The 23,522-nt window shown below is 39.2% G+C and overlaps 1 long non-coding RNA gene across 3 annotated transcripts in view; it reads right to left on the reverse strand.

Moving 5' to 3' along the window:
* Positions 1-2,809: 2,809 nt before the first annotated feature.
* The window catches only part of LOC109547940 (uncharacterized), a 201,526-nt gene continuing 180,813 nt past the window's right edge, over positions 2,810-23,522 (reverse strand). For 2 of the 3 annotated variants that reach the window (XR_004526401.2, XR_012331519.1), the window contains 2 exons: positions 8,441-8,601; positions 2,810-6,333 (listed from right to left, as the gene is read on the reverse strand). This is a non-coding gene — a long non-coding RNA (uncharacterized lncRNA). Of the gene's footprint in view, positions 6,334-7,076; positions 7,200-8,440; positions 8,602-23,522 lie in introns of all 3 variants that reach the window. The other variant, XR_012331520.1, reaches the window with a different exon arrangement.

Genomic DNA, 23,522 nt, shown 5'->3' on the forward strand with positions numbered 1-23,522 from the left:
AACTGTGAGGAGGGGCTCAAGATTCTTCATTTCTTACAAATTCTTAGTGATTCCCTGGCTGCTGGTCTGTAAGCCATATTCTGAGTAGCAAGGTTATGCACCAGTGGTTCTCAAACATTAGTGTTCGTCAGGATCGGGGGACGTGGTGGCGGGGGGGGGGGGGGGGAATGTGCTAAAACAGATTTCTGGACCCCTCCCTCAGAGTGTCTGATTCAGTAGGGCCAAAGTGGGGTCTGGGAATTGGCATTTCTTAGAAGATTCCAGGGGATGCTGATGCCCCTGGTAGGTGGGACCACACAGGGAGAACAACTGCTATGACTTCTTGTTTTGATAACAGATTGGAGAGACACTGGACCACAAAGAGACATGGTATCAAGAGAGGGGGGGTGGTTTGTTGATATTTCTGCTTTCATTTTATTGTTTGTGATAGCAGTGCCGTTTTATTCACACTCTCGCTGGATTAAAAACAAATGTCCACTATAGGCTGGTCTGAAATATTCTCAAGTTTTCTCCCTCTATATTTTCTCCACACTAGCCAGAATCCTAAACAGACTGAAATTCTTATTTAGCCAACCATCTGTACCTAGTTTCACAGTCTGTGAGTAAAATCAGTATGTAATACAAAGCAATTAAAATATCTTAGTGTCTCTAGCCAGAATGTCTCTCCCCATCTTAAAGGGATGTTTTCTTCTTAGCTGGAAAAATCAACCTACTCCACTCAATCTCTTGTTTGTTTTCTATGTCAAAATTAGTGGGTTACCTACTGATTATCAGACCTGGTCAATTAGTCTGATCATCTCATCACATATTTGCAACTTCTCCAGCTGTGAGAGTTACTTTTTATGTTGACTCTTTCAATAAAAACTCCCCAAGCTGAGACAAATGATGAGTAAAGTGATAAACACCCACCAGCAACTTAACCTGAATACTTATTTAGAGCAGCACAACTGAGCCATGGGATAGAATTCAGGAAATGAATTGTGGTGCTGTATTTTGAGGCTCTGAGGAAGTCCACAGCTCCTGGCACACGTAAACAAAATTGGCGCTAATTTCAAATTGAATCTCATTACTATTGCAGGTGATATATATGAATCTATGAAAATAGATGAGATTAGGAAATGCCAAGATTTATTCATTTATGTCCTGGAGAGGTAGGAATAGGAGGAATAATTCGGCAAAGAAGAAGGATAAATAAGACAAATCCCCTTCACAAGAATGCATAATCTAACTTTGTCTATCCCTTATTCCTACATCCTCAGAGAAAGGTTTTCTTTTCCCTCAAATAAAACTCAGAGGTGTATTTGTTTCTCCATAGTTCCCTTCTATGTTCAGAGGGCAGCCGGGTAAAAGATTTGTCAAAGAAATCTCATAGTTTCAGCTTCTTCTACATGACTTCCTGGTTTTTAATGGACATAGCGGTTACATTCCAAAGAAACCCTAAAATAGAAAGAATTTAGCCTGCTGTTTTAAGTCTTTAATGAGGGCCACTTCTCTACGCATGGACACTTCAGGCTTTTATTTTCAAAAGAAAAGCCACCTTAGAAGCTCCATAAGAAAAGAATAGTCTTAGGACAGACTGTAAAGCTAAAAGCATCCTAAAGGTCATTGAGACCCTGCCTGCATTAACAGGGTGGTTGGCAACAACCTTGTGCCTTGTTCAAAGTCTCCCATCTCTCCAAGGCCTCCAACCTGTCCCCTCCAGCTTGCTCTCTGATCAGTGAGATTCTCTGTGTCTTTGCATAACGGTCATGGAATCCTAACAGCTGCAAAACATACTGAAAGGGGATTAACTAGATTGATTCCAGTTTACTGGCTGAAATACATGACTCAGAATGAGAATCTCAGATTAGTACTACAGATTGTCTTCCCAGATGCTAGGAAATTCAGACACCTATGTAATGCCTCTTGGAAAAGTATCATTTCCTCAGAGCTGCAGGAAAGAATACATAAACAATGAAGTGCTCAGAATTCCTCAATGGAGTTGTTCAGTTTCAGCCACATGAGTTCCAAGGACAATTACAAGGACCAAATCCATTCAGTGATATAATGACTCAATTTTCTTCAGAATACATCTAATACCAATATAGGAAGAGACTGGATATGGACAAAAGAAAAAAAAAACCCACAAGATAATTTGCTAAATTAACTGATTAAACACAGAAACCACAGCTGGTTTCTAGTCATCTGGATGAGTTTGTGCATGGCTGACTCAGGCAATTTGGAGTGTGGTGTAGACCTAAGGAGTGTGGGAGCAGCAACATGTTTATTTGCGCTTAAATAGAAACACAGATAGCTAGTCCAAGCAAGAACTTCCTCCACAGAAAGAAACTGCAAATAACCCATCCCCTGGCTGCCAACTAGAGGCTTATTTTAGAAAGAGTAAGTAGGAACAGGCTGCATGGCCAGTCTAGGAGAATTCAGAGGTGCTCCGCCCACACACCAGGCAATCATTAGCATGTCTACTCAGTTCTCAACCATGTAACAGCTGCAAACAGACAATAGTGGGAAACTGTCACAGAGAAAGAAAAAAAAGTCCTGGAAAAGCCTGTTAATTAAGAAAAGATGGAGGGGGATTTTTTTTAGAAAGCAATGCAACTCGAACAGAGGAAAAAGTTTCATAACACAGAGTTTTGAGAGAAAACAACTCAAAGGAAAATGAATCAGTAAAATATGTTATCATTCTGCAAGGTGAAACCACAGTTACTTGTTCCTCAAGCATTCATCGAACACTTACTAAGTACAATGCACCATGCTAAGTTCCATGAGGGGAAAAGAAATGAAATCAGACGATTTATACCCTTTGGCCAATTGGCATTTACTTGTGAGGATAAAATATGTATACCAACAACGGCTATATGCAAAATTACAAGTTTTGGTCACTTGTGAAATGGAACATGCCAGCTGTTCAGAACCGTTGCCTTATTATAAGCACATTGCCAGGTGAGCTTAAAAGGATGACAAGATGCCACCCTTGACTTTGGAAGAATAGGAATGTTAAATGTAGATTGTAGAGTCAGATTGACTGTCTTTTTTCATTTTCCTTTTCTTAAAATCCATCAACTCAGGAAAGTCCCCCTCTATATATAGATAGCTCACTCACACCACAAACTATGTGTCATTCACCCAGCAGACAGTTCAAGGCCGCTGTCTGGAATGGAGATATCAAGAACAATGCAAGCGCGAGAGCAGCCAAACAAGCCAGGTAAAATCAGCCCAATGCAAACAGAACAAAGGATGAAAGGCAAATGCAACTAGGACTCCTGAGGCACTTAATGGGAAAAAAAAGTTGTTTACAAAAAAAGGGAGAGTCATTACAGAATTAAAAATCAGATGACATTTGATGAGAAAAGGAGAATAAAAAAATTTACTGATTAATCATTATTACTCTTGATCACCACTTTATGAAGCAGTTCCATTTTACAGATTAATAAACTTGCTATTGAGCAGAGATAGGAATTTGCAGAACCAGAATTCACTTATCAGCCAGTGAGCTAACCACTATGCAATCCAGATTCCTACTATGTGGAAACTGCAAATAGATAGTGATAGCAATGGGTTCTAGACATTTCCATCCTATACCCATGTTTCTTCTCTTACTATAGGTTTTAGGTTGGGCCATGTGCATCAAGCTTCTATAGGCAAAGGATAGCACAGAATTCAAAGTGAATGGCACGTTCAGCCCACAGCAGACAGCAGACATTGTTGTACACCACCATTTTCAACCTGCCCAACTCCGTTTTGTCCCTCTTCTGGGAGTGTCTTCCTGGAGCCTTTGTTCTTGGGTAGGCTGGAGTACATGGAGAAAAATGAAGCTTAGCTATCACAAGTAATGCCCTGATGTTCAGAGAACCAGGCTTATACCTTCGAGAACAAAGTCCCTTCTTCAGAGCTGCTTCAGTACATCTAGCCAATAGCTACCTGGCCCTTTGTTCTCTGCAGGAAAGAGTTCAGGGTCCAGGCCTCACGCAGGCCTTTAATTCAAGTGAATGGACATAAAGGAGGCTGGGAATGAGGAATGCAACATTCAGTTAGGGCAGTTAGGGCAGTTGGGCCACTGTCTATTTGCAGGTTCCAATGACTGGCTTCAACCAGTTTTAAAAAATCGAGGTTGGGGACAGAGTGAAAAACATGATGAGAAATATCCTAGTTTCTCACATTTCTTAAGACTGGCTCTGAAATGGATCTGCTTAGTGTGTGGATGTGCATAAATGCTAATTATTTGAAAGGAACAACTCCTGGAACTGAGGCTCAATTTATTATTCTGTTGTTGTTTTTAATCTCCATGCTGAGTTTGCCTTCTAACACACCCAGAGAGTGTATCCAAGCAAGAGGCTGAGAAGGAGGGCAACAATGGAGTGGAGATGTGCTTAGTGCAGACTCCACTAATAAATCACCGATAGTTAAGATATAGTTTGGATGATGGGCGGCAGATGGGAAGGAGGTATGTCAAATTGCTTTGCTCATATAGATTATTGGATTAACAAGGAAGCAGCAGGCAAGTGGCAAACTGGTGTAACAAATTGCCATCATTAAAAAGAAAAAATTGAACTTATCCCAGGATGGTAATAAGGCTCTGTAGGCCATTAGCCCTTGGGAGAGGTGCTTGAAGTGGGAATATCCCTCTGAGATGTTAATACAGAGAATGCTCTCCATGTTCCTCCTCCTCCCCTCACTGTTGTACCTAAGCACATCCTGGTGAGGGGAGGGGGAAGGGAGAAAGCCAGACTGCAGAGGGGAATGAATTAATGAGTGAGGCTATTAGCAGGCGCATACCCCGCCCAGTCAGTGATAAGCAGAAGTATATACACCACACCGTTCTGACAACTAATACTGGTTGCAACCAATACTGCCTTCTTTATTTGCCCACTCCATACCCTCTAACTTTTTATTTTGAAAATTTTCGAACCTACTGACAAGTTGCACTAGTAATAAAATGAGCACCTGATATTTTACAAGATTCACCAATTGTTAATATTTTGCCACATTTGCTTTGTCTTTCATTTTTCTTTTCCATTTTTGGTGAACTCTTAAGTGGTAGACATCAAAAGGCTGCAGTATGTATTTCTGAGAACAAGGTCATTCTCTTACATATTTACAATGGAATTTTCAGGAAATTTTAGCCTTGATAAGTAATATTATACAATATACAATCTATGTTCAAATTTCCCAAACTGTTCCAAAAATGTCTTTTATAGCTTTATAAAAAATCCAAGATTCAATCAAGAATTATGCATTGTTTAGTCATCATATCTGTTTAATAGTTTGTATTCTAGAACAATGCCTAGCCTTTCTTTTTAACTTTTAAGACACTGACATATTGAAGTGTCTAGACCAGTTGTTTTGCAGACTGTTTCTCAATTTAGATTTTTCTGATTGCTTCCTCATGATTAGAATAAGGTTAAACATTTTTGGCAGAATGTATTCTTTGTAGTACATCACATCAGGAGGCATATGTTGCCAGTTTGTCAAACTTGGTGATTGTAAGTTTCATCATTTGGTTAAGGTGATGCTATCACATTTCTCCATTGTAAATGTAGCATGTTCCCTCTGTAATTAGTAAATAGTTCTGAAACTGGGTGATTATTAGATCAACACTTTATACAACAGTTTTAGCATGCTTTGATGATTTTTGCTTGAATCACTTATTACAGTGGTCATTGACAGCCTTAGAAAACCATCATTTAACATTCTTTCTACATTTATGAGTTACTATTCTTTTTTTTTTTTTTTCTTTTTGCGTTACGCGGGCCTCTCACTGTTGTGTCCTCTCAACCACTGCGCCACCAGGGAAGCCCGAGTTACTATTCTTTTGTAGAAATAAATATTTCTTTTTTTTCCATCCATTCCCATTGTTTTTGGTACCACTATGGCCTCGCAGAGGTTTATTATAATCCATCCCTGCCATTACTTAAATTGATATTCTAGTTGTCTCAAATTTGGTCAATGGAAGCCCCTTTAATCTGGCATCCATGTTTTTATTTATTTATTTATTTTTGACATTTTCCTATCAGTGTTTGAGCACTTCTTTACTTTTTTTTTTTTTGTGGTACGCAGGCCTCTCACTGTTGTGGCCTCTCCCGTTGCGGAGCACAGGCTCCAGACGCGCAGGCTCAGCAGCCATGGCTCACGGGCCCAGCTGCTCCGCAGCATGTGGGATCTTCCCGGACCGGGGCACGAACCCGTGTCCCCTGCTTCGGCAGGCAGACTCTCAACCACTGCGCCACCAGCGAAGCCCACTTCTTTACTTTTTGATTCAATTCAATACTCCTGGCTCACCTTGTACTTCATTGCCCCAGACTTAGGGTCAGTCAGTTTTCCAGGTAGTCCTGGTTCCTTTGAATGGAAAGTGGTAGTTAGAAACCAAGATCAGGGTGATAAATACATTAACTGTTACTTAAGTATAATTGTTCTAAGCACTTTCTTTGTACCCAGCAAGAAAATATATATTTTGATAAAGTCATGAGTTTGTATTTCCAATTCTAATCCAATACAACAGAGTTCTCCTTCCCCCTTTCCATATTTTTTTACCACTCTCCTACCATTAGAACTCTATGCCCCGCCCCAAACACCAATATATTTGCTCATTTGCTCAATTCTGCAATACACACAAAATAGTTTCAAACGATTCCACCACCAATAGTTTCTTTTCGTCTTTAGAAAATATCCTACTGAAGGTGGGATGCAATCAGAGTACAGTGTTCAAAATTTACTTGAATTAATTCTGGCTTTGCTTCTTTGTGTTCATATTATCAATTTGACATACAGTTCAATTCATGTGTTTCTATACGTATTCAATTTCTAGATTTTACTATATGCTTGATAAATTAACAACGTTTTCTGAATATGCAAAACATTAATGTGGTTTAAAAGTCAAAACTAGATTGAAAGGTAAACTTAGAAAAATATTATTCCCTGTATTATTGCTTTATTTTCACCCTTCCCCAATAGTCAACCAATTTCTTTAGTTTCTGTTTTAACAATCTTGTGTTTCCCTTTGAAGATATTTATTTGTTTATATGTTTGTGTATTCTGATTTCCTTTTCTTTGTTACAAAAATGGTAGCAGACTATTTTTACCTTGTTCTTTTCCTTTTCAGTGTATTTTGAAATTAGAAGCTTCTTTCTAAATTCCTTTGTTCTGTTTTATTCAACTTCTCAGGCAATGAAATCATATCTCAGCTCCAGGTAAAATGAGTGGTTCTTGTAAAAAGGAGTTAAGAACATGAAAGCGATATGGGTTGTGTTTAACTGACACAGGGATTTAATGTGCATGTATTTCACTTAATATATTTCTAAGTGTGGTTCAAATGGTCCCTCAAGTCAGAAGCAGGCAAGGGTGCTCATTAAAATTCTTATTCCAAAGCTCCACTCCAGATCTACCTAATCAAACTGTCTGTAGGGTATAGCTGAGGAATATGCATTTTCAAACTCCTGGGTGATTCCATGGACCTTCAGAGAAACTTAGGCTATTATGAGAGGAATAAGTGACTGGGAAAGCCACAAACATGACTTATTGTCATGACAAAGTCTTTTCACTCAAGTATCTAAGACCTAAGTCTGCTTTTCCTCTAAGGGCATGAAATTTTTCTTTTTAAATAAGAATTTGGTTTCTTTTGGAGTAAGGTCTGAGCCCATCTCCTTTGCTGGGGTAAGCCAGGTACATAAACTCTGTATTCTTCTTGGATCTTTGAGATGAATCAGAGAGTTGGATGGAGCACACTAGAACCACACAGAATCTTCCTCTAACCTCTAAACCTCAGGGTAGAGTTTCCAGGGAACACAGTGGCATTCCAAATGTTCAGGTTTCAATCCGTGTAACATTTTAGCCAGTGGAAACCAGGGGAAACAGGTGGGTGCTAACTTTAAGTATCTCAAAACTCTACCATTTCCATTGCTTCTCCCACCTTCCCTAGCCCTTCCATATTCTCCAGTATGGATTTGAATATGCCCATCTAAAGTTAAATGTTTTATTAAAAAACGGGATACTCTTGGGAGGAAGGTAAGGGAAATGAATCATCTATTCCATTTTGAAGCTGTGAAAACTGAGATGCAGAGAAGCAGTGTGAATGAAAGGCTAGATGGCTGGAGCAACCTTCCAGATACTGGGGGAGCCCTTCACAACACTGTGAAGTAGGTAAACCTTGTCTTTAATCACTCAATTTTAACAGTCAGTGTTTATCAGTTACCTACTATAAGCCAAGGACTTTGCTCCATGCTTTTCCTACTTTAGCTCATTACTTTTTATACCACATTTATGAAGCAGATACTATCACCATCTGTCTCTTACAGGTGAATACACTGCAACTTAAAGATGGTGTTACTTGTCCAATTCTCATAGCAAAGCAAGAGCTAAATCTATGTTGCTCTAACCAGAACCCAAGTCCTTAACTGCTGCATAACTGAAAAGGGCTTCCAGAAACATGTTTCTTTACGATACTAACCCAGGTGCTCAGTGTCGCAGCCTGTTAACTGCAGGTCTAAGGATCTCCACTTAACAGTTGACAACTTCTACCCCTCAAATTCTAAAGAAGCAGGGATTCAAGAAACTCTGTTGTGACCTTAGCCAAACTGCGGTGCTTTCCCAGGATTCAGTGTCCTCATTCTGTAAAAACAAGAAGGAAGGACAAAAAATTTTTTAAGTACACACATATATGTATATATATATATGTATATATATATAGCTCTTTCACTTCTGATAGCCTATAATCCAAATACCTGATTTACATTTTCACACTATAGTTTTGCTTGCTAACTCTTTATTGTCTTAATATTTTAATGTGCCCCTTTTTATTCCCAAAGGCATCTGAATTCCAAAAGAGGCTAATATATTAACTCAAAGAAATGAGTTTCTAATAGAGCAAATTTCCAGACAGAGAATCCAATGAGTATTGAAACACTTGTATCCTGATTATATTTCTTTTCTCGTTCTGAGGATGGCTATGTTCAGAAAAACGCTCTCAGAGATAAGGCTGGATAAAATGGAAACCAGGCCCAGCTCCCTGAAACAGCATTGGCAGAAATGAGGTGAGAACACAGGGCCCACAAGCCAGCTGGCATACATGGCAGGGGTCCCTCCCAGGCATCAGAGATTCAGGGGAACCATAGAAACCATATGTGTGAGAAACACTGGCAGAGAAGAGGGATAGCATATCAGAATTGTTTCCACGTGGGGTAAATCCCAGGAGATTTGAGGTGATGGTGGTTTCCAGGACCCTGTCTTCCAGTACTGGGGAACAGAAACTCCTCTGCACCCCACCAACTAATGAGACAAGAACCACTTCTCTCATCCTCACCTCTGCCTGGTCTTTTCTGTTTCAGGAACATCTCTGCTGACAGTTGGCTGAATAGAAATGACCTAGCAATTTTAAGATTTGTGATGGCAAGACAGACATTATTTTGTTATGCCTCACAGTTCATGGCTCTGCTATACAGTAGGTAATAACTGTATACTGTATTAACTGAAGATACAGAATGAAGTCAAATTTCCAAGTTGGAGAAACCCAGTTTATCTTCTCGGTGAAATGAGACAATATGTAGCCGCAGCTCTTTTTTTTTTTTTTTTTTTTAACATCTTTATTGGAGTATAATTGCTTTACAATGGTGTCTTAGTTTCTGCTTTATAACAAAGTGAATCAGCTATACACATACATATATCCCCATATCTCCTCCCTCTTGCGTCTCCCTCCCACCCTCCCTATCCCACCCCTCTACGTGGTCACAAAGCACTGAGCTAATCTCCCTGTGCTATGTGGCTCCTTCCCGCTAGCTATCTATTTTACATTTGGTAGTGTATATACGTACATATTACTCTCTCACTTTGTCCCAGCTTACTCTTCCACCTCCCCATGTCCTCAAGTCCATTCTCTATGTCTGCATCTTTATTCTTGTCCTGCCCCTAGTCTCTTCAGAACCATTTTTTTTTTTTTAGATTTCATATGTATGTGTTAGCATACAGTATTTGTTTTTCTCTTTCTGACTTACTTCATTCTGTATGACAGACTCTACGTCCATCCACCTCACTACAAATAACTCAATTTTGTTTCTTCATAAGGCTGAGTAATATTCCATTGTATATATGTGCCACATCTTCTTTATCCATTCATCTGTTGATGGACACTTAGGTTGTTTCTATGTCCTGGCTATTGTAAATAGAGCTGCAATGAATATTGTGGTACATGACTCTTTTTGAATCATGTTTTTCTCAGAGTATATGCCCAGTAGTGGCATATACAGGGCATTGTTGGGTTGTATGGTAGTTCTATTTTTACTTTTCTAAGGAACCTCCATACTGTTCTCCATAGTGACCATATCAATTTACATTCCCACCAACAGTGCAAGAGGGTTCCCTTTTCTCCACACCCTCTCCAAAATTTATTGTTTATAGATTTTTTGATGATGGCCATTCTGACTGGTGTGAGGTGATACCTCATTGTAGTTTTGATTTCCATTACTCTAATGATTAGTGATGTTGAGCATCCTTTCAGGTGTTTTTTGGCAATCTGTCTATCTTCGTTGGAGAAATGTCTATTTAGGTCTCCTGCTCTTTTTTGGAAGGGGATGTTTGTTTTTTTGATACTGAGCTGCATGAGCTATTTGTAAATTTTGGAGATTAATCCTTTGTCTCTTGCTTCATTTGCAAATATTTTCTCCCATTCTGAGGGTTGTCTTTTGGTCTTCTTTATGACTTCCTTTGCTGTGCAAAAGCTTTTAAGTTTCATTAGGTCCCATTTGTTTATTTTTGTTTTTATTTCCCTTTCTCTAGGAGGTGGGTCAAAAAGGATCTTGCTGTGACTTATGCCATAGAGTGTTCTGCCTATGTTTTCCTCTAAGAGTTTTATAGTCTCTGGCCTTACATTTAGGTCTTTAATCCAGTTTGAGTTTATTTTTGTGTATGGTGTTAGGGAGTGTTCTAATTTCATTCTTCTACATGTAGCTGTCCAGTTTTCCCAGCATCACTTATTGAAGAGGCTGTCTTTTCTCCATTGTATATTCTTGCCTCCTTTATCAAAAATCAGGTGATTATATGGGTGTGGGCTTATCTCTGGGCTTTCTATCCTGTTCCATTGATCTGTATTACCGTTTTTGTGCCAGTACCATACTATCTCGATTACTGTAGCTTTGTAGTATAGTCTGAAGTCAGGGAGCCTGATCCCTCCAGCTCCATTTTTCTTTCTAAAGATTGCTTTGGCTATTCGGGGTCTTTTGTGTTTCCATACAAATTGCGAAACTTTTTGTTCTAGTTCTGTGAAAAATGCCATTGGAAGTTTGATAGGGATTGTACAGAATCTGTAGATTGCTTTGGGTAGTTGAGTCATTTTCACAATGTTGATTCTTCCAATCCAAGAACATGGTAAATCTCTCCATCTGTTTGTATCATCTTTAATTTCTTTCATCATTGGCTTATAGTTTTCTGTATACAGGTATTTTGTCTCCTTATTTAGGTTTATTCCTAGGTATTTTATTCTTCTTGTTGCAATGGTAAATAGGAGTGCTTCCTTAATTTCTCTTTCAGGTTTTTCATCATTAGTGTATAGAAATGCAAGAGACTACTGTGCATTCATTTTGTATCCTGCTACTTTACCTAATTCACTGATTAGCTCTAGTAGCTTTCTGGTAGAGTCTCTAGGATTTTCTAAGTATAGTATCATGTCATCTGCAAACAGTGACAGCTTTACTTCCTCTTTTCCAATTTGGATTCCTTTTATTTCTTTTTCTTCTCTCATTGCTGTGGCTACAACTTCCATAACTATGTTGAATAATAGTGTGAGAGTGGACAACATTGTCTTGTGCCTGATCATAGAAGAAATAGTTTCAGTTTTTCACCATTGAGAACAATGTTGGCTGTGGGTTTGTCATATATGGCCTTTATTATGTTGATGTAAGTTCCCTCTATGCCCACTTTCTGGAGGGTTTTTATCATAAATGGGTGTTGAATTTTGTTGAAAGCCTTTTCTGCATCTATTGAGATGATCATATGGTTTTCTCCTTCAATTTTTTAATGTGGTGTATCACATTGATTGATTTGCGTATATTGAAGAATCCTTGCATTACTGGGATAAACCCCACTTGATCATGGTGTATGACCCTTTTAATGTGCTGTTCAATTATGTTTGCTAGTATTTTGTTGAGGATTTTTGCATCTAAATTCATCAGGGATATTGGCCTGTAGTTTTCTTTCTCTGTGACATCTTTGTCTGGTTCTGGTGTCAGGGTGATGGTGGCCTCATAGAATGAGTTTGGGAGTGTTCCTCCCTCTGCTATATTTTGGAAGAGTTTGAGAAGGATAGGAGTTAGCTCTTCTCTAAGAGTTTGACAGAATTATTCTGTGAAGCCATCTGGTCCTGGGCTTTTGCTTGTTGGAAGATTTTTAATCACACTTTCAGTTTCATTCCTTGTGATTGGTCTGTTCATATTTTCTGTTTCTTCCTGGTTCAGTCTTGGAAGGTTATACCTTTCTAGGAATCTGTCCATTTCTTCCAGGTTGTCCATTTTATTGGCATAGAGTTGCTTATAGTAGTCTCTTAGGATGCTTTGTATTTCTGCAGAGTCTGTTGTAACTTCTCCTTTTTCATTTTGAATTTTATTGATTTGAGTCCTCTCCCTCTTTTTCTTGATGAGTCTGGCTAATGGTTTATCAATTTTGTTTATCTTCTCAAAGAACCAGCTTTTAGTTTTATTGACCTTTGCTATTGTTTTCTTTGTTTCTATTTCATGTATTTCTGCTCTGATCTTTATGATTTCTTTCCTTCTGCTAACTTTGGGTTTTGTTTGTTCTTCTTTCTCTATTTCCTTTAGGTGTAAGTTTAGATTGTTTATTTGAGATGTTTCTTCCTTCTTGTAGTAGGCTTGTATTGGTATAATCTTCCCTCTTAAAGCTGTTTTGCTGCATCCCATTGGTTTTGGATTGTCGTGTTTTCATAGTCATTTGCCTCTAGGTATTTTTTAAATTTCCTCTTTAATTTCTTCACTGATCTCTTGGTTATTTAGCAATGTATTGTTTAGCCTCCATGTGTTTGTGTTTTACGTTTTTTTCCTATAATTCATTTCTACTCTCATAGCATTGCGGTCAGAAAAGATGCTTGATATGATTTCAATTTTCTTAAATTTACTGAGGCTTGATTTGTGACCTAAGATGTGATCTATCCTGGAGAATGTTCCTTGTGCACTTGAGAAGAAAGTGTAATCTGTTGCTTTTGGATGGAATGTCCTATAAATATCAATTAAATCTATCTGGTCGACTCTGTCATATAAAGCTTGTGTTTCCTTATTAATTTTCTGTTTGGATGATCTGTCCATTGTTGTAAGTGAGGTGTTAAAGTCTCCCACTATTTCGGTGTTACTGTCGATTTCCTCTTTTATAGCTGTTAGCAGTTGCCTTATGTATTTAGGTGCTCCTATGTTGAGTACATATATATTTATAAATGTTATATCTTCTTCTTGGATTGATCCCTTGATCATTATGTAGTGTCCTTCTTTGTCTCTTGTATCATTCTTTATTTTAAAGTCTATTTTATCTGATATGAGTATTGCTACTCCAGCTTTCTTTTGATTTCCATTTGTGTGGAATATCTTTTTTCATCCCCTCACTTTCAGTCTGTATGTGTCCCTAGGTCTGAAGTGGGTCTCTTGTAGACAGAATATATATGGGTCTTGTTTTTGTATCCATTTAACCAGTCTGTGTCTTTTGGTTGGAGCATTTAATCCATTCATATTTAAGGTAATTATTGATATATATGTTCCTATTACCATTTTCTTAATTGTTTTGGGTTTGTTTTTGTAGTGCTTTTCTTCTCTTGTGTTTCCCACTGAGAGAAGTTCTTTTAGCATTTGTTGTAGAGCTGGTTTAGTGGTGCTGAACTCTCTCAGCTTTTGCTTGTCTGTAAAGCTTTCGATTTCTTCATCAAATCTGAATGAGATCCTTGCTGGGTAGAGTAATCTTAGTTGTAGTTTTACCCTTTCATAACTTTAAATATGCCCACTCCCTTCTGGTTTGCAGAGTTTCTGCTGAAAGATCAGCTGTTAACCTTATGCAGATTCCCTTGTATGTTATCTGTTGTTTTTCCCTTGCTGCTGTTAATATTTTTTCTGTGTATTTAATTTTTGATAGTTTGATTAATATGTGTCTTGGCATGTTTCTCCTTGTATTTATCCTGTATGGGACTCTCTGTGATTCCTGGACTTGACTGATTATTTCCTTTCCCATAAAAGGGAAGTTTTCAACTATAATCTCTTCAAATAATTTCTCAGTCCCTTTCTTTTTCTCTTCTGCTTCTGCGACCCCTATAATTCGAATGTTGGTGCATTTAATGTTGTCCTAGAGGTCTCTGAGACTGTCTTCAATTCTTTTCATTCTTTTTTCTTTATTCTGCTCTGTGGTAGTTATTTCCACTATTTTACCTTCCAGGTCACTTATCCATTTTTCTGCCTCAGTTATTCCACTATTGATTCCTTCTAGAGAACTTGTAGTTTCATTTATTGTGTTGTTCATCATTGTTTGTTTGCTCTTTATTTCTTCTAGGTCCTTGTTAAACCTTTCTTGTATTTTCTCCATTCTATTTCCAAGATTTTGGATCATCTTTACTACCATTACTCTGAATTCTTTTTCAGGTAGACTGCCTATTTCCTCTTCATTTGTTTGGTCTGGGGTTTTTTATGTTGCTCCTTCATCTGCTGTGTATTTCTCTGTCTTCTCATTTTGCTTAACTTACTGTGTTTGGGGTCTCCTTTTCGCAGGCTGCATATTTATAGTTCCCATTGTTTTTTGTGTCTGCCCCCAGGCATAAGGTTGGTTCAGTGGGTTGTGTAGGCTTCCTGGTGAAGAGGACTGGTACCTGTGTTCTAGTGGATGAGGCTGGATCTTGTCTTTCTGGTGGGCAGGACCAAGTCCAGTGGTGTGTTTTGGGGTATCTGTGACCTTTTTATGATTTTAGGAAGCCTTTCTGCTAATGGGTGAGGTTGTGTTCCTGTCTTGCTAGTTGTTTGGCATATGGTTTCCAGCACTGTAGCTTGCTGGTCATTGGGCTGGAGTTGGATTTCAGCTTAGAGTTGGAGAGCTCTGGGAGAGCTTTTGCTGTTTGATATTACGTGGAGCTGGGAGGTGTCTGGTGGACCAATGTCCTGGACTTGGCTCTCTCACCTCAGAGGCACAGGCCTGACATCAGGCCAGAGCACGGAGACACTGTGAGCCACATGGCTCAGAAGAAAAGGGAGAAAGAAAGAAAGAAAGAAAGAAAGAAAGAAAGAAAGAAAGAAAGAAAGAAAGAAAGAAAGAAAGAAAGGAAGGAAGGAAGGAAGGAAGGAAGGAAGGAAGGAAGGAAGGAGGAAGGAAGGAAGGAAGGGGGAGAAAGAGAAAGAAAGAAAGAAAGAGAAGCAAAGAAGGAACATAAGAAAGAAAGAAAAGAAAGTTATTAAAATTAAGAATAAAAAATATTAAAAAGTAATAAAGAAAAGAAGAGAGCAGCCATATCAAAAAGAAAATCCACCAATGATAACAAGCCGTAAAAACTATGCTAAAAAAAAAGGATAGATAGAACCTACGACAAATGGTAAAAACAAAGCCATACAGACAAAATCACACAAAGAAGCATACACATACACACCCAAAAAAAACAGAAAAAGAAAAAATATACATATCTATATTAAAAAAAAAAAAAAGGAGGAAGAGAGTAACCAAATCAATAGACAGATCTACCAATGATAGTAAACTCTAAATACTAAACTAAGATAAACATAAAACCAGAACCAAATTAGATGCAGAAAGCAAACCCAAATCTAGAGTTGCTCCCAAATTCCACTGCCTCAATTTTGGGATGATTTGTTGTCTGTTCAGTTATTCCACAAATGCAGGATACATCAAGTTGATTGTGGATATTTAATCCACTGCTCCTGAGGCTGCTGGGAGAGATTTCCCTTTCTCTTCTTTGTTTGCACAGCTCCTGGGGTTCAGCTTTGGATTTCCACCTCTGCATGTAGGTTGCCTGAGGGTGTCTGTTCTTCGTTCAGACAGGATGGGGTTAAAATAGCAGCTGATTCGGGGGCTCTGGCTCACTCAGGCTGGGGGGAGGGAGGGGTACGGGATGCGTGGCTAACCTACAGCGGCAGAAGCTGGCATGATGTTGCAACAGCCTGAGGTGCACCGTGTGTTCTCCCAGGGAAATTGTCCCTGGATCATGGGACACTGGCTGTGGCGGGCTACAAAGGCTCCTGGGAGGGGAGGTATGGATAGTGGCCTGTGCTTGTACATAAGCTTCTTGGTGGCTGCAGCAGCCTTAGCATTTCATGCCCGTCTCTGGTGTCCGCACTGATAGCTGTGGCTCGTGACCATCTCTGGAGCTTGCTTAGGCATTCTCTGAATCCCCTCTCCTCACACACACCAAAACAATGGTCTCTTGCCTCTTAGGCAGTTCCAGACATTTTCCTGGACTCCCGACCAGCTAGCTGTCGTGCACTAGCCCCCTTCAGGCTGTGTTCACGCAGCCAACCCCAGTACTCTCCCTGCAATCTGACCTCCAAAGCCCGAGCCTCAGCTCCCAGCCCCCACCCTCCCCTACGGGTGAGCAGACAAGCCTCTCCAGCTGGTGAGTGCTGGTAAGCATTGATCCTCTGTGTGGGAATTTCTCTGCTTTGCCCTCTGCACCCCTACTGCTGCATTCTCCTCCGTGGCTCTGAAGCTTCCCCCCCGCCCACCATCCATCTCCACCAGTGAAGGGGCTTTCTAGTGTGTGGAAACCTTTCCTCCTTCACAGCTCCCTCCCCGAGGTGCAGGTCTCATCCCTATTCTTTTGTCTCTGTTTTTTCTTTTTTCTTTTGCCCTACCCAGGTACTTGGGGAGTTTCTTGCCTTTTGGGAATTCTGAGGTCGCTGCCAGTGTTCAGTAGGTGTTCTGTAGGAGTTGTTCCATATGTAAATGTATTTCTGATGTATTTGTGGGGAAGAAGGTGATCTCCACGTCTTACTCCTCCACCACCTTGAAGGTCTCCCACGCCAGCTCTTTAATATTGCTTGAAATTCATTCAATCATTCAACAAATATTTATTGAGTGCTTACTTATGTACCAGGCACTCTATTAGAAGCTGAGGCAGTATACAAGTCGGGTAGTAAGTCCTGTCCTCTTGGAGTTGATTACGTATTGGTGGAGGCAGGAAATGAACATGTAAACAAACAAATAAGAATTTCAGATAATGAGAATTGCTATGAATAAAATTATGATATTGTGATTTGTAAGAAAAATATATAACTGGTTATTCAGATGACCAAAATATATTCCTCACATATATTTGTTCTTCCTCCACAGTTCAGATCTTTTAAGTGTTAAAAGTGATAAAGTTGTCTTTTGTTATGTTAATGAGATCACTTTGTAAAAGCACCTAAGGATGGGGGCTGGTGCCAGTGAGGCCAACCTTGTGATTAGAGGGTTGGATCTTTCAGTCCTACTCCCTGACCTCCAGTGGGGGAGAGAGATTGGAGTTTGAGTTCATTCACCAATGGCCAAGGATTTAATCAACCATGCCTACATCATGAAGCCTCCATGAAAGCAACAAAGGATGAGTTTGAAGAGCTTCTGGGTTGATAAACAGATGGAGATTTGGGGAGAATGGTGTGCTCCGAGGAGGCATGGAAGCTCCATGCCCTTTCCCCGCACCTTGACTTATGCATCTCTTCCGTCTGGCTGTTCCTGAGTTATAACCTGTTATAATAAACCCATGATCTGGTAAGTAAAATGTTTCTCTGAGTTTTGTAAGCCACTCTGGCAAATCAGTGGAAACCCAGAAGGAGGTCATGGGAACCTCCAATCTGCAGCCAGCTGCTCAGAAGCAGAGGTTACAACCTGGTCTTGCAACTGGCAACTGTAATGGGGTGAGGGGCAGATTTAGGGGGTTAAGCACAAGAAGTCTTGTAGGACTGAACCCTTAACCTGTGGAGTCTGAAGCTATCTCCAGGTAGTGTCAGAATTGAATTGAATTACAGGACATCAAAGTGGTGTCTGAAGCATTGCTTGTTGGTGGTGGGGAAAACCCAAACCCCATATTGGAATGGGGTCCACAAACCCTAATGAAAAATAAAACAGGAAGTTGTATAGAAAACAATTGAGATAGGGCAGGGGAAATACCTTAGGCAGGAGAATCTGGGAAAGCCTATGAGCACATGAAGGTCTAAGAAATCCTGAGCATATTGGACATGGCCTTTAACTAAGGAGGGTCTCAGTGAAACTTCGAAATTATTTCTAAATTCATCAAGAACTTTTTATACTAGTATAAAAGTAATACATGCACCTACTAAAACATTTTTAGAGCATAGTAGGATATAAAAATCCCAGCCCTACTCCTCAGGGCAATATTATTAACCATTTTCTTGTGTATTTTCAAAAATTCCTATCTTTGTATATATAAATGCCTGTATATGAATAACCTTTATATACAAATGGCAACATATTAGCTTACTCTTCTGAACCACTGAGATCCCCCTTCAAGAACGAACTACTTGCCCAGTTCCAAGGGACACGATGAGCTGACAGCCTCCAGCATTTAAGGTCAGCCTCAGCATTTGAGCCAACAGTGGTTCCATCAATGACTGAGCCAAATTATGGTACAAAGGCCTACCCATTTCTACTCAACTGACACTTGTCTAATAAGGCAAGTTTAAGCTACATCTGTTTTTACTTTGCTTTGCTTTGTTTTGCTATTAAAAACAATGTAGCAATTAGCATCTATAAACATACATGCATGGGTGCCTATTTTTCTCCACCCTCTAATACTGTTCACGATCTAATTTTAATCTGACAGAAGAAAAACAGCACTTCACTAATGCTTTATTTTGCAACGTCATGATTATGAGTATGTTCAGAATTATTTTATATCTTACTCACCATTTGTATTTATCTCTGAACTTCCTCTTTGTGCTCTTTGCCTTTATTTTTTTTTTCTTCTTTGCGTTACGCAGGCCTCTCACTGTTGTGGCCTCTCCCGTTGCGGAGCGCAGGCTCCGGACGCGCAGGCTCAGAAGCCATGGCTCACGGGCCCAGCCGCTCTGCGGCATGTGGGATCTTCCCAGACCGGGGCACGAACCCGTGTCCCCTGCATCGGCAGGTGGACTCTCAACCACTGCGCCACCAGGGAAGCCCTCTTTGCCTTTTTAATACCAGGTTGTTGGTGTTTTTCTTATTGATTTGCTGGAGTGTTTTGTAAAAGAAATAAACTCTTTTCCATAAACATTGCAAATACTTGTTCCTGTTTGTGGTTTGATTTTTAAAATTTTAATGGCATTTTCCTCATTCAGTAGTCTTAATTTGTGTGTAGTCAAATTTATCATTTTTCCAATATAGCTTCTGAGTTTTGTGTCATGGTTATAAAGTTCTTCTCAGCTCCAGTAATATTTTCAAAATAAGTCTTTATCTAATTATAATATTTTTAGATTTTTTTCCTTTAAAATTTGGATTTCATCTACAATTTTGATATAGTCAGGTAGAATTTCAGCTTTTTTTTCTTCACCAAATTATCCTCATCATTTCTGAATATCCCATCTCTTCCACACTAATTCTAGATTTTTCTTTTATAATAAACTAAAACTACATATCTATTTGGCTCTGTTTCTGAATTTTATATTCTATTTTACTGATCAATTTTTGTATCCTTCACTGATACCAAACTGCTTGTAGGAACTAAACCCTATAATTTTTAACTTTTTTTTAAAAATATGGTAATCATTTCTTATCAACTCTTTATTATTTTTTTCATAAATTTATTTATTTATTTTATTTTTGGCTGTGTTGGGTCTTCACTGCTGTGTGTGGGCTTCTCTTGCTGTGGAGCACAGGTTCTAGGTGCGTGGCTTCAGTAGTTGTGGCTCGCGGGCTCTAGAGCACAGGCTCAGTAGTTGTGGTGCACAGGCTTAGTTGCTCCGCGGCATGTGGGATCTTCCCGGGCCAGGGCTCGAACCCGTGTCCCCTGCATTGGCAGGCGGATTCTTAACCACTGCACCACCAGGGAAGCCCTAACTCTTTTTAAGTTATCTTCTTTCTTTAGGATCTCCCTGGCTATTCACTCATGTTTATTAGCAATGTTTATTTTTTACATTATTTTCCACATATATATTTTGCTTTTGGGTGAGTAGCTAAAATGTGCATCTAAAACAAATTCAATTTTAACCATTGATTTATTTTTCCAGGTGAAGTTCAGCATTATTTTAAGTTCTCCCCCACCCCCAAATTTCATTATTTCCAATGGGATAGAATTGGATTTCTAGAGTAAACAAGCTTTTCATATTATACTATAGTTTTGCAAGATGTTGTTACCATTGGGGGAAAGAAACTGGATAAAAGAAACGTAGTCTCTTTCTTCATGTTTTCTTACAACTGCATATGATTCTACAATTACTTCAAAATTAAAATTCTTTCTTTTTTTAAATACCTAGCACAATGTCTGTGATATAGTAGATTTCCCCATATTCTTTTTAAAATATTTATTTATTTATTTATTTATATTTATTTATTTGGCTGTGCCAGGTCTTAGTTGTACACACGAGATCTTCCTTGTAGCATGCAGGATCTTTTAGTTGCGGCATGCCCAATCTTTAGTTGCAGTATGTGGGATATTTAGTTGTGGCATGCGGGGTCTTTATTTGTGGCATGTGAACTCTTAGTTGCGGCATGTGAACTCTTAGTTGTGGCATGTGGGATCTAGTTCCCTGACCAGGGATCGAACCTGGGCCACCTGCAATCCAGTGGCTGAGACTCCATGCTTCCCCATATTCTTTAACATAAATTCTTACAGATACTCTTCAGTTTCTGGGTAAGCATTCATAAATATGTCTCTAAGGCAAATTCAGTTAGCTTTGAGCCAAACTATAAAATTGGTGTTATACTCCCACATCCCTAGGAGACTGATTTGAAAAATAGTTATAGAAATTAAGAAGTAAGAGAATGTGCACTAAATTATAATAATTGGCTACTGGATCATAGGATCTTCTCCACTAGGGTTCTTTTAAATTTTGTAGCAATTCCTGTATTTAATCTTTTTTTCTCACTTTGAAATTTTTCCATAAGTCACCAGCACGCCTCTCCCTTCCCAAACTAGAAGAAATGGATGATACATGTGGGTGCCATGTCACTTTGCAGCTGTAATTTTGAAAACAAAAAATCTTTTTTGCTTACCACTTTTCTAGGAAATGCAGATTACTGACAGGGTCAGTCGTATGAAAAATTAGGAGGTAAATAAATCCTGCCTTGAAACCCAAACTCATTTCCCTTTCCAATACCATCCCCCAAGGAGTTTCTGGGGAGGGGTTACAGTTTCCTTTTGCTTCCTAGAGTCCCTCTAATGTCAACTCACTTAAACCAGCTCTTGGTCCATGCTCAACATGTATGCCCCCACCTACAGTATTGTCAAAACTTAATTCTCTTCTGTCTACGGAAATCTTATTTCAAAAGTTCTGTTTAGGGGCTTCCCTGGTGGCGCAGTGGTTGAGAATCTGCCTGCCAATGCAGGGGACAGGGGTTCGAGCCCTGGTCTGGGAAGATTCCACATGCCGCGGAGCAACTAGGCCCGAGAGCCACAACTACTGAGCCTGCGTGTCTGGAGCCTGTGCTCCGCAACAAGAGAGGCCGCGATAATGAGAGGCCCGCATACCGCAAGGAAGAGTGGCCCCCGCTTGCCACAACTAGAGAAAGCCCTAGCACAGAAATGAAGACCCAACACAGCCAAAAATATATATATATAAAAATTAATTAATTAAAAAAAAAAAGAAGTGCCCCTTGGACTAAGCAATGAAATGTCCCCTATACCCTTACCCCTTAAGAAAAAAAAAAAAATGTTCTGTTTAATTTTTTTGTTCAAAATATTTTGTGTAAGACATAAAGGGCCCTTAAGATGAAGTAGTATAAATATGAAACCAGCTACTGGTAGCAACCATCTGGTAGGCTAATGGCCTTTCTATTATTATATGTGAATCAATTTATACATGTTCTAGCTAAAGGAGAAGAAAGTTGTTCTGTTCTTCTAAAGGGTGAGAAAGGATGAGAAATAAATTCAGCAGAAATGCTCATTGGGAGATCCCCCTAGTGTTGGCCAGATTGGGGATTTAGTCCTGACAAGATCAACAGTTTTACCTGATTTATCTCACGAAGTGAATTGGCCTTTGCCATGAGGAGAGAGAAAAAATAAAAATAAAAAAACTAAGATCAGTGAATGAACAATAAGACCAATGGCTAACAGAGGTATCCAATGATGGCAGAGTTCATCATCTTAGAGAGACAGAAAAGGTAAAACTACTAGCCCCTGAAAGAAAAAGCCCTAAGGACCTTTGATACAAGAAAATCAAAGCTAAATCTCAATCAAATTTCAACAGGAGACTGGATTCAGATTCAGGGGAATAGTCTGACTAAAGACTATCACTGGGTCAGTGGTAGATTTAACTATACCTAAAGATCGTTAGGAAAGTGCAAGAAAAGTACTATTTTCTTCAACTGGCATTTGAAGGAAAAAAACTTCAAACTTTAAGTTCTTTTAAAACTCTTCTCTCTCATACTGGTCTACAATAATTTCAAGTGCTTATTAGAGCACATTGCTCTTGATATAAAAACACTAAATACAAGCATGTCTTTCTATATCTCAATTTAACAAGTCCAAATCTTAGGCCCTGGGATGACATGGCAAAAGATAATCGTCTTTGGAGTAAAAACAAACCTGGTTTAAATCATAGCTTAGCTATTAACTAGCTATGTAATCCTGGGAAATTTGCATAGACTATGTGAGTCTGTTTCATAATTTGTAAAATGAGTAATATATAACTAACCAGTAAGATTCTGTGGGGGAATTAGAGATAATATATGGAAAATAGTTAGTACATGAAGAAAGCAAATTCTCTCCACTAGGGCTGGGGTAACAAAGGGAAATGGATTATTAGAACAAAGAAGTTTGGAGAATAGCCTCCCAACACTGAGCCCCGGAATCCTGAGGAAGAAACACGACCTGGCTGCTGCTGCTGACTCTGATGCTCACAGAAAAGTCCCTGAGGAGCTGGGACTCAGCTGGTACAGACACTTGTGAGGAAGAAGGTTGAATATGGGAGTATGGAGAAAAAACTGAAAACTGAAAACAAACTGCTACTGGAATGAGCCACTGCTGCTGGGCCAAAGAACCATGGTTCATGTGAGAGTGACAGACACCAGAAGCCGACGGAAGAAGAGTGACCGTTTTCTTTCCCTCCTCCTGCTAGTCTCCCCCGGTATTTTCTATTGGCAGAACCTCATGGGGGCCAGCTGGCAAAGCAGCAATGTGGTCTGAAGGGTTCCAGACACAGCGAGAACAGAATATAGAAGATTAAGTTTGAATCTGAAAAATAGTACCTTGACAACTAGCACACTATTTTGTTTTTAATAGTCTGTTATTTACCCATAAATTCTGCTCACAGTTGTCTTGGGTCAACTTCAGTAATGATATCTATTCATGTGTCCATTGAACTAGTGACAAGGGAGATTTTTTACAAAGATTAAATGTCAAGAAAACTTGACTCTTGGACTTGCTCTGC

The sequence above is a fragment of the Tursiops truncatus genome, chromosome 4 (assembly GCF_011762595.2).
Source record: "Tursiops truncatus isolate mTurTru1 chromosome 4, mTurTru1.mat.Y, whole genome shotgun sequence".
Classification (NCBI taxonomy): domain Eukaryota; kingdom Metazoa; phylum Chordata; class Mammalia; order Artiodactyla; family Delphinidae; genus Tursiops; species Tursiops truncatus.